General features: G+C 36.8%; 1 long non-coding RNA gene across 2 annotated transcripts in view; it reads right to left on the bottom strand.

The window, feature by feature from the left end:
- LOC116419993 overlaps nucleotides 1–19,549 on the bottom strand; it is a 69,289-nt gene that overhangs the window by 31,831 nt on the left and 17,909 nt on the right. The window lies entirely within an intron of this gene.

Raw genomic sequence — 19,549 nt, 5'->3', positions numbered from 1 at the left:
CACCAAGAGGATTCTTCTAGGTCTCACTTTTTCCAACCCAAGTTCAAAGAGAGAAGTCTTCTCAATTCCAGCCTTCTCCAGATCAAAGTCAGAGAGGATCCTTAAGTCATAGTTTTTTCCAATTCAAGGTCACTGAAAGTATTCACTAAAATCCCCCTTTCCAACTTCCTTCCCCATTCCTCTGAACCAAGTTCATGGATAGCATACACTCAAGTTCCTCTAATATGGTATTCTAAAGATACCAGGCCACATAGCATAGAAAAACATATTTTAGCCACTTCCGTTTGATACCATTCACTGCAATACTCAGCTTTAGTGAGTAGGTGAAAAGATTCTAACCAAAAGCCCTTGCCAGGCTGTCCCAGTGTCTCAGAACAATTCATGCATTTATTAAGTACTTGCTATGCACGAGATACTAAACTAGGAACTGGGGAAAGATGTACACCAATGACACAGCCTCTATATACAAGGAACTTCAGAGCCATTTCTTTAGCTTTGAGCCATGGCAGAAGGAGGGGTATATGACAGGGTAGGAAGCTTAAGCTTTTTACATGGTTTTACATGGTTTTATACAATTGGGGAGTGGGACTTTTACTCAGAAAAGGAGTGAGAAGGAACCAAGCAGGATGAAGAGATGTAAATAGGGAATGTCCAAAAGGAGGAGACAGAAAAGCCTGAACTTTGTCCAGGATTGTTCATAATAAATTTTGCCCTGAGGAAGGATCCTCAGGCTTCCAGCCTTCCTGCAAAAAGGAAGTGGAGGATTTTGAGAGGTTGGGATGGGCAGATAGTACCCTCTGGGACTGTGGGGAGAGTTGATGGGAATGGCAAGGTGGTCAGTTTAGCTGGGACAGAGAAAAGGTAACGTGAAATCAATCTGTGAAGGGAAGCTGGGCACTCCTTCCTGGCACTTCAAGAGGAGGAAACAGATGGTGAGATGAACTAATGGCCTGCACCCCGTCACTGAGTACAGAAGGCAGGAGCCACACCCAGGTGTCCTCGGCATGAAATCCAAAGCCTTACCTGCCATGCCATTCATTCTCAAGGCTCCTTTTCACATATGAGGAAATAGGCATCTGACACTCACCCAGTGTGCAGACCCCCTTGGACCCAGAGAAGGAGGAGACATGGAGGTCAATGCAGATGGGTTCCTTGGGTCTGAGAGAATTGCTGGAAAGCCAAGAGGTCTTGAACTTGAACCCAAACCTTCCAAACTCTGGAGCCATTTAAATCTTATATCCTGCTGCTCTGGACATCTGCTTCCTCACATGTATAAAGGGACGGGAGATAATCAGAGCATGTTTAAGGTTTTCAACTGTAGACCTGAGAAAACTGTGTGACCAGTTCAGTGCTTAATATGCTCCATACGCTGTATTTAAGAACTGAGGGTAAAACAAAACAGAAATGGTCACCACTCTCAGGGAGTCAATCCAATGATCGATCACAGAAGAGCCTGCCCTACTCCACCCCTTCAATCCTGTAGGACACAAGGCTTCTATCTCTATGGTTGGGCTGTCTCCCACCTCTGTCCTGCTTCTCCACTGGGACTCTGACCATGGTGAGCATCACTAGGGCTGAGGGCTTCCTCCTCCCTACTCTCCCAGGAACCCTAATCCAGTTTCTGGGTGTATCCCCAACTCCTAGTTTAGTGTCTCAGAGTTCAACTCTGTCCAGTTCTGCAATTTCTGGCAGAACTTCTCTTCCTCCAAGGTGTATCAGACCTACAATTAACTGTAACTCACCTAAACCATTTCCATATCATCAGGGCTCTGCCACTTGTACTAAATGGGGTATAAATGGATCAATAAATATAACATCGAAGAGCACCCCACCACTGATGGGGTGCCACTCTTAAAGATGTACCAATAACCCTGAAGTCCTCTGGCCTTGGGAGAAATGTACTTAGAAATGATTTATTCCTTCCCTTAGGCTATCTTGCCCTACTTTATCTGACCACAGAACAAGGTTCTATAGGAATAGAGACCCTTTATGGTTTGTGGCACAAATGGGACAGTCCTCTTCCATGTTATTTTGTCTGTGACTGCATCAATCTGTAGAATGTATCACATTTATGCTGTGAGCTGAGTCAAAATGGTTGCTGGCTGTTGGTTAGTGATAATGGGTTTCTGAGCAAGAATAAAGCACTTAAAGATAACTCAGGTGCAGAACAAAATGGGGTGGCTGTTTTGAGCTAGGGACGTTTCTGGTTTAAAAACATATCTCTATCAGGTTCCCTTCCCTGCCAGTTCTGCCCAGAGAATTATGGGTACTGCACCTGTGCATAAAGTCAGAACCAGATCACTCCTCAATCCACCTCTAAACCATAAAACTACTTTGTCAATGACATGAAACACCTGGTTTCTCTAACTTTTCCCTATAACTTTACTTTCTTGCCCCTGACTCTTTGCTAACTTCTTTAGGAAACTTAGTTTCACTTTAATTGCCGTCACAACTATAATAAACCTTGTCCCTTGACTTGGAGATGGGTCTGAGCCTGCAAGTTCTTTTGAGACACCTCACAATGCTGGTCTGGGGTCCCCCCTGGTGGCCCCATATGGGGAGTCTGGTTTCCTCTGGCTTCACCCCCTTCTTGTTGATGTAAGCCCCCCCTTCTTTTCTCCATTTTATAGCTGAGACACTGCCAAATACCTAGAAAGGCTTGTGGGGGTTGTCAGTGAGTTCCAAGCTCAGCATGCTCCTTTGACTAAGGAGTTTGGTCTTGGGAACACTTTCAATCTGTCATATTTCCTCTTGATTAGGGTCACCTGGTCTGGAGAAGCACTTGCCTGTTTTCACCCTCCTAGGATGCTGGATAAAATGAGGTTCTATAGGAATAAAGACCCTTTATGGCTTGTGGCACAAATGGGACGGTTCTCTTCCATGTTATTTTGTCTGTGACTGCATCTTTTTATAGAATGTCTGTATCATGTTTGTGCTGTGAGCTAGATTCTTGAAAGATATAAAATGCAGCCAGCCAGAAAAAAAAAAAAAAACTTCCATGCTACAGTTAGAACACTGGGAAAGATTTATTAACATTCTTAACTCCCATCTAAAAAAAAGGGAAAAGACTGACTTTCTTTTTCCTATGGACCCAGCTCTGGCCAAACTGGGGTCTACAGAAATAAAGTTAGATAATTTAAATTATAGAAACACTAAAAAAATCTTAGCAGATCCTGAAGGTTTTGAGAGTAATGATTAATGAGTTTAGCTGTTAGTCATTTTGTACGATTATAGGAAAAAATTCCTGAGACACTGGGGGTAATTCCAGGAATTCACCTCATTCTAAAACATCTTAAATTTTGAAGTACCATTCTGTAGATTTTGAAGGAAAAAATGATTAGATCTTATTAAAAGTTTAAAAGGGTTTTTAAAAACAATTGGCAAATTAACAGTTTCATTGTGAAAGGGCAATGAAGAAAAGTTAATTAGCAGAAAGTCCAGAATTGAAGAGAATAGGGGAAAAATTGGCAAATAGCAACTTTTTGCTATATCCCTTCCTGACTTCCTATCTTGTCCTCAGTCCCCTTCTACTCAATTAGGAAAGAAAAATATGATTCACTTTACATAAAGGCTAATATAAATGCTGAAAAGGTAAAGTACCCTAAAAGGTATTAAGGGAACCTCTCCACAACCTTCCTCACTCAGCATGCTCCACTCCCCAGAGTCCTGAGTGTATCTCAGTTATGAGGATTGCTAACAAGATCACTTATGGCCCTTTCATCTCTGACAAGATTAAGAAAAGAACATGCTGAAGAACTGTAAGGAGATTCAAATTCTGCCCCACCAGAAAGGGGAAGGCAGTAATTACAGTGGGTGCCCCACACACCTTGCTGTAGGAGCTCCACAACTCAGCTAGGGGATGGTGGGGCGGAGGTCAAGCCCACGTAAGACCGACACCTGAAACTTCCACCAAAAGGAGATCTTGGCATCAGGCACATCAACCTCAAGCAGGTTCTATCCAGCAGTTGCCTGAGAAGAATCCAGGTACTCCAGGCAGCACCTAGCATGGCAGTATGAAGTGGGAGAACTAGGCAGCATCTGACTTTGGTAAAACCCACCATTCTTTGTTTCAGTTGCAGAAATGTATTAGCTATGTGTTCAGCAAATGAATTTATCTCTGTTAGCCCAATTTTCTGATAGCAAAACTCCTTAGCATAGAACAAATGCTATATGAATGTTAACTGTTTTATTAGGTGTAATTACTTCATACTTGATAACTTTATATGGGTTTTTAAATGTGACCAATCTACAACGCCAATGTTAAGATAAATGATTGTTTGTGTGTAAAGTAATTTGAAAGCAAATTCAATTAAATTAAAGTCACCATTTCTGGGATCCCCAGGACTAGGAAGATAGTGCATAGAGAAAAGATAATTTTTTTTCTTTCTTCTCCCTTTTCTCTTTCTCTAACTATAGCAGGGATGGATGGAGGGAGGGATAAGGGAAAGAAAATATATATTCAGTTCTACGAAACTTATTATTTGAAATATGATAGTAAAAGTTTTAAAGTGGCTTTAATCAAAGCCCACTAAATGTATATATAAATTGTAATCTATCTCTACTGACAGTTAAGAGGATTGGAAAGTTTGTGAACTTTGAGGAAATAGGGGAAAAAAGAAATTTGCTGCTACTTTAAAAACTCTGGCAGCAAACAGCTTGCAATTACATTATTGAAGTCAAACATTAGGCTGTGCCAATAAAAATGTCAAGGTGAAGACCTGCATCTTGAAGTAAAGGCTGACACTGGTGCACAAAGAAAGAAAAAGTTTCTGTGAATTGGGAAACAACAAAAAGATAAGTGAGTTTTACTAAAACATCTAGTTAGAATTTAGGGAATCTCAGGAAAACTGGGTTAATTTACTGTAACTTTTAAAATTGGCTTGTATGTTAAAGTTGGAAATTTAATTGTAAATTATATGAGACTCCTATCTATTTTTGAGATAGATTCTGTTCTATCTGAATTTCAAAAATTGTCATGTTTTCTCCCTAAAACAAAGGGAAACTTATTGAAAGGAAGAGGGATAGAATCCCAAACCCTCCCTGAGAACTTCCAAAACTACAACAGCTTGGGGAAAGAATAAACGGAACCAAAAGAAGATGGAAAGCTTATTTCATCAGCCTTGCTAAGCCTGCTTTATAATACAATTTTTGTAAATTTTACAATTTTTTAAATTTTACAATTTAGAGAATACAATTTTGTAAATACAATTTAGAGAATTAGGCATTTCCAAAGTTAAGAGAAAATTACAACTAAGACTATTTGGCTATTAAAGATTGTTATCTAAGTCATTTGGAGTTATTATCATCATGTTAAACCTAAAATTGGTAATTACTATGTGTGGGAAAAAAAGGAATAAGGTGAAAAACCTTACCAATTCGCCTTGAAGTATGAGGGTGTACAGCACGCTTTCCTCCTTCACAGAATGGAAGGAAATTTCAAAGAGCACAGCCCACAAAAGTCCTAAAGATAGATAAAGTGGGCAGGTAGGAACAGCAAGCTCAATCCCTTTTCTGAAGTCTCTGACAAGAACACTTATTTTTAAACTTTCCAGTTTTCTTGAAACCTTCATTGTGGGCAAATCATCAGTCCTGAGAAATGTGTTATACAGTTCCCAAACATGGGGTGTGTTTACTGAGAATCTAAAAGCTTGTTTATTATATAGAAATGATTTTAAATCATTGGTCTTTGCAACAAGATGAGTTTCAATTCAAAAAGGAGAAGAGAAATTCATGTAAAAGATGTTAAGTGAAATAAATACCTTAAGTGTATGTGAATCTTAGTAAACTTTTATTGCTTATTACAAGTTCATGAGAATAAAAATAATGCATCTAGTTCTAAGCTGTGAATTTTCTATTTGAAATAAAATCTCTTGGGAATGTAACTGATATTCCTTTGCACTTTGAACTTGGATATGATCATTAAGTCAGTAAGTCACCGTGAGAAAAAATGCTATAAGCTCCTCAGAGGAACATGACCATTGATTGTTATTAGGTGGGCATCTGTATCTGGGCAAAAGCTGAGATGGTAACCTTGGCCCTCACTTAAAGTCGGATCCTTCTGACTTCAGTCTTCCTTTGAACAGGAATGTTTCCCCCCTTATTATTCCTAAGTCTGGCTATAAGGTAGAATTGTTACTACGTGACTGGTTGCCAGTTGTGACTGTTACCTGAAACCAAACAGAGCTAAGGTTCAAATTGAAGCCTCATAGACCAGTGTCTATCATGTCACTGCTTTTTCTTCTTATAGCAAATTTCAATAATCAGAGAATATAGTCAGTAGAGACAATGAGAACAATACAAGTGTATGTAAGATCTTACCAATTTCAATCTGAAAATATATAGTCATTATATCCTACATAATTACATAAATTAGTATTTGGCTTAGTCATTGCCTTTTACTAGATACATATATCTGAATGAAATAAAGTCTCTAAGTGTTTCAAAATGATGTAAGAGTAATAATAATAATTGGATATCGACCTGTTATTGTATTGAAATTAAATCTGAAATATCTTCAGTATGGTTTAGAGAAAAAACTTAGTACAACTAGTTTTCTAAGAGTATGTAACTTAATGGTATATTTTGTTTTAAAGTTTATTACTAGTGTGGAAATAACATCTGTTTGTACTGTGGGTCCTGTAACATAAACATTTTCTTATAAATGCTTTATTTGTTATGTACTGTTCTGGAATTGAGTACTTAAATACTCTCTCAAGTCTTTTAGCCTAGAAGGGTAGAAAACTTTTACCTGCAAGGGTATTGTTATTCATATTTCTGTGTCAATTGTTATTCAAATTTTTTGTGAACTTTGTCTCTTCTGAACTCCAAGCCTTGTACCTGCCACTACTTATTCAACCTGGATACTACCTAGTACCTGATTCTGAGGCTCAACACCCCCTGGATGCCGCTGTCTTCCTCCAAGTCACATATCTCCTCTATTCAGTCTGAACCCCACTATGTAGAGCCAGTTCTATACCCTTGATCAGCATAAAGCAGATCCAAAAGATGAGACCTTCATTTCTTTTCTCCAAATGAATTTGGATCCCAACTACTTGAAGGGGGAATGGTGTTTTGAAGCTCTTAGGGAGAATGTAGCAATAAACCCACTTGGAATTTGAAGTGATTTGATGAGAAATGATACATTTCTTCCCTTAGGTTATCCTATCCCAATTTACTCTAACCAGGATGCTGACTTCTTTTGGTATTTAGTCTGCTACAATTGGTATCACAATTATAATAAACTCTGCCCCTTGACTTAGAGCTCTGTCTGAGCTTGCAAATTCTTTTGAGACTCCCTATGACATCAGCCTGAAACTCCAAAATTTTGGGGATCACCCTTAAACCTCAACAGTCACTATATAATATCCAGATGTTCTCTACCATCTCAAGTGCAGTGTTAAGGGGGCCTCTTCACCCTTTTCCAGGAGCTGTCCAGAAACAAAAGAGCTTATCGTTGAAATTCACCAAACCTCACTAAGCTTTCCTACTGATTATATGCTCTCTAGTTTCCTTAAATCCTTCCTCCCCATTTACTCTTCTATCACAATCCTTTAGAGATGTATGACTAGACCAACATCCTCAGGACTTTAACCACTTTTCCAAAATAAGTAAAGCAACCAACCAACCAATGTATCAGTCAAAAGCATTTGTATCTTTAAAGTCCCAACCCCTGAGGAAGATGGAATGAAGAAAAAAACAAATACAAAGAATGAAATAATCACTTCTCTTGAAGAGTTCAAGGATATAACAATGTAGTAATATCCAAAGAACAACAAGGCTTTGTTTATGGTTTGCAAAGCTTTTTACAGATACCTTATCATATATAAGCATGTATAAAAATACATAGAAAGGGGCCAAGATGGCAAAGAGATCACATGCATCTTCCTAAACTCTCCTTTTTCCTCAATTTATTTTTGTAATATTCTTCTCTAAAATATATTGTTCTCTGGGAGTAGGTTTCTTGGGGGGCTTCTGGAGGCAGCCTTCGTTGCAGTTTCAGTAGTCACCCCAAATGCAGCCAGGAGTTAAAGTCCAAATCCTTTATTGTTTCCTTTTAAGTCTTGTCTCCTTCCTGGGCCCGGTTAGCTTTCTTAGAGGCCTATCTCTCTTCTTGGTTCTTCCCGCTAGTCCTTGGCCTCTGCCAGCTTCAGCCTCTAGCTTTCTCTGAATTCCCAGCCAGCACAAAGAAGGAAAATGGAATGAATCTGACTCGACCTTTGAGAGTGGGCTTGTGGACTAGTCTTGTGAATCTTCTGGACTCCATCCTGGTTGAGGCTTCTGGCTTATATATGCTCTCTTAAAGTTGTGAATCTTAAAGGTGTGAAAGGTGTGAACTCTAATAAGTACTAAATACATCTAGAGAACTGTTAAGCACCCTGGTAAACAACCATTGTCTCTATCAATTCCACTGATTTAGCACATTGTAAGAATTCTAACATATTTTAATCAAATTCAGCCTTGGAATTAGTGCTTGACTCTTAGATCTCATGAATATTGGGAGTACAACACATTACCAACAGAAGGTATTCTCGAAATTCACCAGAAAAGGTATGTTTTTGCTCGCAGGTGGGGACAGAACAGGGGTAGGCCAGGTGCAGACCTCAGGCAGGCAGTGAGAGCACAGAAAACAGCTCACACTGAACAGAATGGAGGGGAGTAATGGGTGGTCTCTGCTGGCAGAAAATATGTGGGGAGAACTTCACCACAGTGTGAGCTACTTTGCCCTGGCAGCAAGTCAGTACATCAGCAGAGAAGTTATAAACACAGGGGGTAAAGACTATAACCCAAAAGCTAGAGTTTCTCAGAACCCGGCCACACCACCCAGCACCTGGAGTCTCTCAGAACCCGGCCACACCACCCAGCACCTGGAGTAACTCAGTGTGATCCAGGAGCAGCCACAGTAGTTGGTCCCAGTGTAGCCCTAGTAGTTGCCTTTCTGCTGCTGCTGATTTCAGGACCTGATTTCAGGTCCTAGCACAGCCAGTGAGTGCTGTCCCACTGCCCTTTCACTGCCACTTCCTGCTGTCTACAGAGGCAGCTTGAAAATACCCCACTTTCCCCAATAATCAGGACATAGGTTTTTGGATTTTTTTAATTTCAAAATGAGCAAAAAAGCAAAGCACTCTCTAACTATTGATAGCTTCTATATGGAAAGAGAGAAGGCTTCAAACCCTGAGGAGACTAAAAACAGTTTGTCTCTAGATCCAAAGGCAGATATGATCTGATCCCTATCACACAAAGCTCTCATAGAAGAAATTTAAAAGGATCTTAAAAGAGAGCTTGAAGAAAAATGGGGAAAGGAAAGGAAAGCTTTACAAGAAGGCCAGGATAAGTCATTAAAAGATAGAGTGGATAAAGAAATTAACTTCCTGAAAAATAGAATTTGTGAATTGGAAAATATAAACAACTCCCAGGAACAGAATTTGTGAATTGGAAAAGGTAAACAATTCCAAGGAAAACAAAATTTGTGAATTGGAAAAAGAAAATAATTCGTTTTTAAAAAATTGCCAAAATGGAAAAAAAATCCCATAGAACAAAACAACTCATTTAAAAACTCAATTGGACAAATACAAAAAGAAATAAAAAAGTAAATGAAGAAAATAATTCATTAAAAATCAGACTTGAACAAATGGAAATGAATAACTTGAGGCAACACCAATAATCTGTCAAGCAAAACCAAAAAAAAAAAAAAAAGAAAAGAAAAGAAAAAATAGAAAAACGTTAAATACCTACTTCAGAAAACAACAAACTTAGAAAACAGATCTAGGAGAGATAATCTAAGGATATTGGACTCCCTGAAAATCACGATTAAAAAAAGAGCCTAGGTACTATTTTTCAGGAAATCATCAAAGAGAACTGCCCAGATGTTATAGAAACAGAAGGCAAAATAGACATTGAAAGAATTCATTGATCACCTACTGAAAGAAATCCCAAAATCAAAACACCAAGAAATATTGTGGCTAAATTCCAGAACTATTAGACCAAGATAAAAATATGACAAGCAGCCAGAAAAAAAAATTCAAATACCGAGGAGCCACAATAAGGCTTACTCAGGATCTAGCATTAAAGGATTGAAGAGTCTGGAATCTGATATTCCAAAAGGCAAAAGAACTTGGTACAGCCAAGAATAACTTACCCAGCCAAACTGAGTATTTTCTTCCAGGGAAGAAGATGGACATTCAATGAAATAGGTGAGTTCCATTTATTCCTGACAAAAAAAACCAGAGCTAAACAAAAAGTTTGACTTCCAAATATAGGACTCAAGAGAAGCATAAAAAGGTAAAAAGAACTCTTGAGAACTGTATTTCTGTTATGGGTATACATCAAAAGTGCATTATAATTTGGGTTTATACTAAAGGAACTAGAAGTGGAAAGGAAATTGTACCCAAAAAAGGGAAAAGTGGAGGTAAAAAAGGGAAACTACATCTCATAAAGAGGCAAAGGAAACCTATTATATCTGAGGGAATGAAGGGAGGGGGAATGAACATAGTATGACTTTTACTCTCATCAGATTTAGCTCAAAGAGAAAATGTTAGATATATTTGGTTTACTCCTTGAAAAGTGGGAGGGGAAAAATGAAATGGGAAGGGTTAGGGTAAATAGAAGGTAATACAGAAATATTAAGGAAAAGGTTTAAGAAAAGGGGAGGGACTTCTAGGGGGAGGGAGGGGTTCTAAAAAGGGAGGGCTGTGTGAGGAAAGTGGTGCTCATAAGTTTAATACTGGGGAGGGGAGTAAGGAGGAAAAGAAAGAGAAAAGAATAATGTGGGGATAATACAATGGCAGGAAATTCAGAATTATAACAGAATTATAATTGTAACCATGAATGTGAATGGGGTAAATTCCCACATAAGGTGGAGGTGGATAGCAGACTGGATTAAAAGCCAGAATTCTACAATATATTGTTTACAAGAAACACACAAAATAGGGTGATACATACAAAGTAAAAGTAAAAGGCTGGAGCAGAATCTACTATGCTTCAGGTAAAGTCAAAAAGCAGGAGTAGCCATCCTTATCTCAGATCAAGCAAAAGCAAAAATTGATCTAATTAAAAGAGATAAGGAAGGGCACTATAGCTTGCTAAAGGGTAGCATAGATAATGAAGCAATATAAATACTAAACATATATGCACCACTTGGTATAGCATCTAAATTCCTAAAGGAGAAGTTAATAGAGCTGCAAGAAGAAATAGACAGCAAAACTAGTAGTAGGAGAGCGCAACCTTGCACTCTCAGAACTAGATAAATCAAACCACAAAATAAATAAGAAAGAAGTTAAAGAGGTAAATAGAACTCTAGAAAAGTTAGGTATAATAGATCTTTAGAGAAAACTTACTGGAGACAGAAAGGAGTACACTTTCTTCTCAGAAGTTCATGGAATCTATACAAAAATTGACCATATATTAGGATATAAAGACCTCAAATTCAAATGGAGAAAGGCAGAAATAGTAAATGCATCCTTCTTAGATGACAATCCAATAAAAATTACATTCAATAAAAAGCCAGGAGAAAAAAGAGCAAAAAGTAAATGGAATATAAATAATCTCATCCTAAAGAATGATTAGGTGAAACAGCAAATCATAGACATAATAATTTCACCCAAGAGAATGACAATAATGAGACGTCATACCAAAATGTGTGGGATGCAGCCAAGGCAGTAATAAGGAGAAATTTTATATCTCTAGAGGCTCACTTGCATAAAATAGAGAAAGAGAAAAATCAATGAATTCGGTTTACAACTAAAAAAGCTAGAAAAAGAACAAAGTAAAAATCCCCAATCAAACATTAAACTTGAAATTCTAAAAAATAAAAGGAGATCAATAAAATTGAAAGTAAAAAAAAACCATTGAATTAATAAATAAAACTGAAAAATAAATAGAAAATAAAGAAAAATAAAGAGAAAAAATAAAAAGAGTTGGTTTTATGAAAAAAAAAAACAACAAAAAAGATAAACCCTTAGTAAATTTGATTAGAAAAAGGAAAGAGGAAAATCAAGTTGTTAGTTTTAAGAATGAAAAGGGAGAAATTTCCACTAATGAAGAGGAAATTAGAGCAAAAATTAGGAGTTACTCTGCCCAACTTTATGCCAACAAATTTGATAACTTAAATGAAATGGATGAATATCTTCAAAAATATAGGTTGCCCAGATTAACAGAGGAGGAAATAATTGGTTAAATAGTCCCATTTTAGAAAAAGAAATAGAACAAGCTATTAATCAACTCCCTAAAAAAAATACCCAGGACCAAATGGATTTACATGTGAATTCTACCAAATATTTAAAGAACAATTAACTTCAATGTTATATAAACTATTTGAAAAAATAAGGAATGAAGGAATCCTACCAAATTCCTTTTATGACACAGACATGGTACTGATACCTAAACCAGGTAGGACGAAAACAGAGAAAGAAAATCATAGACCAATCTCCCTAATGAACATGGATGCAAAAATCTTAAATAAAATCTTAGCAAAAAGATTACAGAAAATCATCTTGGGGATAATACACTGTGACCAATTAGGATTTATACCAAGAAAGCAGGACTGGCTCAATATTAGGAAAACTATTAGCATAATTGATTATATCAATAACCAAATTAACAAAAACCATATGATCATCTCTATAGATGCAGAAAAATCATTTGATAAAATCTAACACCCAATCCTATTAAAAAACATGAGAAAGTATAGGAATAACTGGACCTTTCCTTAAAATAGTCAGTAGCATCTATTTAAAACCATCAGTAAGCATATGTAATGGTGACAAACTGGAACCATTCCCAATAAAATCAGGAGTAAAGGAAGGTTGTCCACTTTCACCATTACTATTGAATATTGTATTAGAAATGCTAGCTCTGGCAATAAGAGATAAGAAAGAAATTAAAGGAATTATCCCAGCTTTTGGGATAAGAACTTACTGTTTGATAAAAATTGCTGGGAAAATTGGAAACTAATATGGCAGAAACTAGGCATTGATCCATACTTAACGCCGTACACCAAAGATAAGGTCAAAATGGGTTCATGACCTAGGCATAAAGAATGAAATTATTAATAAATTAGAGGAACATAGGATAGTTTACCTCTCAGACCTGTGGAAGGGGAAGGTCTTTATGACCAAAGCAGAACTAGAGATCATTACTGATCACAAAATAGAAAATTTCGATTATACCAAACTGAAAAGTTTTTGTACAAACAAAACTAATGCAGACAAGATTAGAAGGGAAGCAATAAACTGGGAAAATATTTTTACAGTCAAAGGTTCTGATAAAGGCCTCATTTCCAAAATATATAGAGAATTAACTCTAATTTATTAAAAAATCAAGCCATTCTCCAATTGAAAAATGGTCAAAGGATATGAACAGACAATTCTCAGATGAAGAAATTGAAACTATTTCTAGTCATATGAAAAGATGCTCCAAGTCATTATTAATCAGAGAAATGCAAATTAAGACAACTCTAAGATACCACTACACACCTGTCAGATTGGCTAAGATGACAGGAAAAAATAATGATGATTGTTGGAGGGGATGTGGGAAAACTGGGACATTGATTCATTATTGGTGGAGTTGTGAACGAATCCAACCATTTTGGAGAGTAGTTTGGAACTATGCTCAAAAAGTTATCAAACTGTGCATACCCTTTGATCCAGCAGTGTTACTACTGGGATTATATCCCAAAGAGATTATAAAGAAGGGAAAGGGACCTGTATGTGCACGAATGTTTGTGGCAGCCCTTTTTGTAGTGGCTAGAAACTGGAAACTGAATGGATGTCCATCAGTTGGAGAATGGCTGAATAAATTGTGGTATATGAAAATTATGGAATATTACTGTTCTGTAAGAAATGACCAACAGGATGATTTCAGAAAGGCCTGGAGAGACTTACACGAACTGATGCTGAGTGAAATGAGCAGGACCAGGAGATCATTATATACTTCAACAACAATACTATATGATGACCAGTTCTGATGGACCTGGCCATCCTCAGCAACGAGATCAACCAAATCATTTCTAATGGAGCAGTAATGAACTGAACTAGCTATACCCAGAAAAAGAACTCTGGGAGATGACTAAAAACCATTACATTGAATTCCCAATCCCTATATTTATGCACACCTGCATTTTTGATTTCCTTCACAAGCTAATTGTACAATATTTCAGAGTCTGATTCTTTTTGTACAGCAAAATAACGTTTTGGTCATGTATACTTATTGTGTATCTAATTTATATTTTAATATATTTAACATCTACTGGTCATCCTGCCATCTAGGGGAGGGGGTGGGGGTAAGAGGTGAAAAATTGGAACAAGAGGTTTGGCAATTGTTAATGCTGTAAAGTTACCCATGTATATATCCTGTAAATAAAAGGCTATTAAATAAAAAAAAAATGGAAAAAAAAAAAAGAAATTAAAGGAATTAGAATAGGTAATTGTGAAGGTTTTCTGGGGGCAGCCTTAGTCTCAGTTGAAATAAATAATTACTCCAAAATCGCAGCCAGCTGGTAAAAATGCAAACATTTATTTCTCCTTCCAAATTAGCCCGGTTAGTTCAGAAACCTATCTCTCTGCTTGAGCTCTTGCAGCTTTGTCCTTGGCTTCTGCCTCTGCTTTCTTCAGCCTCCAGCCAGCACCAAGGTAGAAGATACGATGAATCTCTCTTGCCTCGAAGATAGGGCTTGTAGGCTTTCTTCCAGAGTGCTCTGTCTCCTAAGTCCCACAAGAAGAACTAAACTCAAGCTCCAAGAGCTCCCTATATATGTGATCTCCCAAAGGTTAACTCCGCCTTCTGGAGGGAGAGGGATTCTGGGTTATCTCCCAGAGTGCAAAACCCTAACCCTGAACTCTCCCAAACGTGTGAACTCCATTGAGTACTTAGATACTTATGAGCTCTCTAAAGGTATAAACACAAGCATTGTTCTGTCAGTTCCACTTAGTACCTTGTTTCAAATTCTGGCCCAAAATATCTCTTTCTAAGAGCAAATCAATCACACTGAACCATGAGAAACCAGATAACTATTGTCTCTATCAACTCCAATGTCTTAACACTTTGTAAAGATTCCAACAGGTAATGAGAAACTAAATCATCACTCTTTGCAGATGATATGATGGTATACTTAGAAAACTCTAGAGATTCCACTAAAAAGCTAATAGAAATAATCTACAACTTTAGCAAAGTTGCAGTATACAAAATAAATCCACATAAATCATCAGCATTTTTATACATCATTAAGAAAATCCAACAGCAAAAGAAACAAAGAGAAATTCCATTTAAAATAACTGTCGATAGTATAAAATATTTGGGAATCTATCTGCTAAAGGAAAGTCAGGAACTAAATCAGCAAAACTACAAAACACTTTCCACACAAATAATGTCAGATCTAAACAATTGGAAAAATATTAAGTGCTCCTGGATAGATCAAGCGAATATAATAAAGATGACAAAACTACCTAAACTAATCTATTTATTTAGTGCTATAACAATTAGGCTCCCAAGAAACTATTTTAATGACCTAGAAGATAACAACAAAATTCATATGGAAGAACAAAAAGATCAAGAATTTCAAGGGAACTAATGAAAAAAAATCAAATTTTTTTTGGTGGTCTAGCTGTACCTGATCTAAAATTATATTTTAAAGCAGTGGTCATCAAAACCATTTGGTAGTGGCTAAGAAATAGACTAGTTGATCAGTGGTTAGTTTCACAGGACAAAATAGTCAATAATTATAGCAATCTAGTGTTTGACAAGCCCAAAGATCCCAACTTCTGGGATAAGAATTCACTATTTGACAAAAACTGCTGGGAAAACTGGAAATTAGTATGGCAGAAACTAGGCATTTACCCATACTTAATACCATACACCACAATAAAATCAAAATGGGTTCATGATCTAGGCATAAAGAGTGAGATTATAAATAAATTAGAAGAACATAGGATTGTTTACATAGGAACATAGAAAGGAATTTGTGACCAAAGAAGAACTAGAGAATAATTTGTGATTATTGATCACAAAATAAAAAAATTCCAATTTTATTAAGTTAAAAAGCTTTTGCACAAATAAAACCAATGCGGACAAGATTAGAAGGGAAGCAAGAAACTGGGAAAGCATTTTTACAGTCAAAGGTTCTGATAAAGGCCTCATCTCCAAAATATATAAAGAATTGACCCTAATTTATAAGAAATCAAGCCATTCTCCATTTGATAAATGGTCAAAGGATATGAACAGATAAATTTCAAATGAAGAAATGGTGTTCCAAATAATTCTTGATCAGAGAAATGAAAATTAAGATAACTCTGAAATACCACTACACATCTATCAGATTGGCTAAGATGACAGGAAAAGATAATGACGAATATTGAAGGGGATGTGGGAAAACCGGGACACTGATACATTGTTGGTGGAGTTGTGTACGTATCCAACCATTCTGGAGAACAATCTGGAACTATGCCCCAAAAGTTATCAAATTGTGCATACCCTTTGATCCAGCAGTGTTACTACTGGGTTATATCTTAAAGAGATATTAAAGAAGGGAAAGGGACCCATATGTGCAAAAATGTTTGTGGTAGCCCTTTTTGTAGTGGCCAGAAACTGGAAATTGAAGGGATGCCCAATAATTGGAGAATGTTTAAATAAATTGTGGTATATGAATGTTATGGAATATTATTGTTCTATAAGAAATGACCAGCAGGATGAATACAGAGAGGCTTGGAGAGATTTACATGAACTGATGCTAAGTGAAATGAGCAGAACCTGGAAATCATTATACACTTCAACAACAATACCTGATGATCAATTCTGATGGATGTGGCTCTCTTCAACAATGAGAGGATCCAAATCAGTTCCAATTGATCTGTAATGAACAGAACCAGCTACACCCAGAGAAAGAACACTGGGAAATGAGTATGGACCACAACATAACATTTCCATTCGTTTTGTTATTGTTGGCTTCATTTTTGTTTTTTTCTTCTCAGGTTATTTTTATCTTCTTTCTAAACCTGATCTTTCTTGTGTAACAAGATAACTGCATAAATATGTATACATATTGTATTTAACATATACTTGAACATATTTAACATATATGATACTTCCTGCCATCTAGGAGAGAGGGTGAAGGGAAGGAGTGGAAAAGTTGAAACAGAAGTTTTTGCAAGGGTCAATGTTGAAAAAGTATTCATGCATATGTTTTTATATGTAAAAAGCTATAATAATTTTAAAAATTATATAGAAAGGGAAAAGACATAAAGATCATTTGTGGGGAAGGCACCAGTGATTAGAAGTATAAGGAAAGGCTTCTTGTAAAAGGTGATACCTCAACTATATCTTAAAAGAACAGAGACAAAAGCAAGAGACAGCAACAGGGAGATGGGGTGTGGAGAGAAGAATGAATGGAGCAAGTTCCTGAAGGAAAACTAATAGGAAGGACTGGGTCTGAGCAGGTACAGCCTAGAACCAGGTGTAACCTGCTTGTGAGGCCTGATCACAGAATTTTCAAGCAGATTATTTGCTCTGAAGAAATCAAAAATCCTACATATCGGGGTTTTGAATTAGTTTTGTTTTTTGAACAGACTTAATAAGGTGCACATAGATGCAGATTTAGCCTAAAAATTTATAGGCATACAATTTGTTTTTCTGGAAAGTCCAGAATTGAACATCTTACTAGCACAACCTTACAATACTCTACAAGCATAGCTTAAACTGAAAAAGAGGAAAGTTAAAGAATGAAAGCATCACCAGAATGGAGGCCTAGGGGCTGTAGGTTAGTATCACCCTCACCATAATTGTTGTTATTATTATTAGTGGCATTTGTATATTGCTTGAAGCAAGGTTTCATGAGGTTTAAATGAGAAAATGGAAGTAAATTACATTGTGAACACCAGATCAGTCTCCTGTATCTTACACCTATGAGATTCATAATTATGAAAGTATGTATCCAAGTATATTACCTTACAGTTGTTCCTAGAGGATTTCATCTGACTAGATTCAGCCCAATGTTCTAGCCTGTCAAGCTGCTTTGGGATCCTGATGCTTTCAGCTAGTGTCTTAGCAATTTCTCCCAGCTTTGTGCCATCTGAAAAATGTATAAGTGTAACATCTTTCTTTATCCAAATCATATAAAATGACTCAGAACAAAGCACAGTTCCCTGGGAGTTCCATTGGAAACCTCTTTATACATTGATATAGAAGATGAAGATTGAGAGAAGGCCACTAGTTCTGGAAAATAATGGAGAGAACAGATTCAGTTGAATGATGATATCAGAAGCTGATCTGTAGAGTTAAGAAGATGGTGAGAGGAAGGAAATAGAGGCCACTCTTGTGCATGGCATTCTCAAGCTGTTTAACCATAAAGAGACTAGAATATGCAACAATAGTTTTAAGTATAGACGATTAAAAAAAAACCACCCTTGAGTTCCCACTGATCTGACTTTATTAGTGCTTAATTCTTATCTCTCAATCTTCTCTACAAGTATACTATGAAATACTTTAGCAAAAGCTTTTCAAAATCTAAGCTAATTATTTCCACAATATTCCCTTCATTTATTAGTTAATATTCCTGTCAAAAAAGGAAATAAGGAAACATGGATATGATTTCCCATCCTTGGCTATCAAAAATTCAATAACAGCAAGCTCACTATCTTTCAAGATTATAATGTCTCTGGTTGTGTCTTTCATCAACTGAGAGATGATATTATAGGCAAGACACAAGAATACATTAACTACTTTTTCCCCAGAGATTGACAGAAAAGAGTTAAAAACTGGATTTTCTCCATACCAAGTATAGCTTATCTCTGGGCCAGCATTGTGTTGTCTCTCAAGACCTGTCTGAATTCCTCTAGCAGTCCTGTGAGAGAAATGATTATTAATAGCCAATGATTTGGGGAAATTCATATTTACCCCCCTTTTTCTTTTATTCTCATTTCAAGAATTTGTATCTGAAAGTTGAGGTAAACTTCTCTTCCATCCAAACCCCACCCCCATAGTGCAGTCAATTTATTCCACTCTGGGTTGGGAGAAATTCTTGGAATCATTTGTCCAAAGCTGGGGCTAATCGCGAAAGCTAATGATATAATTAGAGCTCAGGTACAGCCCCTCACTGTAATATTTATTCTTTCATTAAGGTTAACCACTCAGAGTTGATTGCCACTCTCAGGAACACTCCTCTTCCAAAAGGCACATAAACTGGGAGTCCCAAGGGCATGATTGCCTTTGTCCTAAGAGAGAGGTCAAATGACCATCCTTTTGTTAAAATGCTGTATTATGAAAATTTTTAAATCACCCAGAAATGATGTCTTTTAAGCCTTTTAAAATGCCTATAAGCAAGAGAATACCCTCATGGGGCTAATCTTGTATTTTCCTGTTCCACTGACCCTCACCCAAACACTCCCTATTCACTCCTGCTAGCTCTTTCTCCTTTTTTTCTGCAGCTAAACTCCATGAGAAGGCCACCATTCCCTTTCTTTTCACCTTCTTCATAACTCTGCAGACTGGCTTCTAACCTCATTATTCAGCTGAAGCTGGTCTTTCCAAAGTAACCAATGCTCTTTTTTATTCTCCAATTGGACAG

Source organism: Sarcophilus harrisii, chromosome 6 (assembly GCF_902635505.1).
Source record: "Sarcophilus harrisii chromosome 6, mSarHar1.11, whole genome shotgun sequence".
NCBI classification, from domain to species: domain Eukaryota; kingdom Metazoa; phylum Chordata; class Mammalia; order Dasyuromorphia; family Dasyuridae; genus Sarcophilus; species Sarcophilus harrisii.
Note: the sequence above shows the minus strand (reverse complement) of the source record. Positions and strands in the feature narration are given on the sequence as shown.